Raw genomic sequence first — 389 nt, forward strand, 5'->3', positions numbered from 1 at the left:
AGGTTTGTAAATGCAAAGAAAATGTAGAGCATGCTCTACACATCTGTAGGAAATATAAGGAAGAAAGGAAAAAACTTAAAGAATGCATCATCAAATTAGGAAGGAAATCGGATATTAAAGATATTTTAGGAGTAAATAATTCTCAGATGGAAGTTGTTAAGGCATTAATGATTTTTTTTCTGGTCTTATTAGAAGAATATAAGTTGAGATTAATGAAGCCATGAATTTACACACTCCAATATAGTGAGTGGCGGTTATGATTAAAAGTTTATTCATTATTTTTACTGTAGAAACAATGTACTATGCTATTACTATGGTAACTATTTGTAAAAGGGACATCAAATTATTAAAATTTGCAAATATGAGAAATGGGATTTAGTCGTCTTTAT

This window comes from Sinocyclocheilus grahami, unplaced genomic scaffold (assembly GCF_001515645.1).
Source record: "Sinocyclocheilus grahami isolate Dianchi unplaced genomic scaffold, SAMN03320097.WGS_v1.1 scaffold1042.1, whole genome shotgun sequence".
NCBI classification, from domain to species: Eukaryota; Metazoa; Chordata; class Actinopteri; order Cypriniformes; family Cyprinidae; genus Sinocyclocheilus; species Sinocyclocheilus grahami.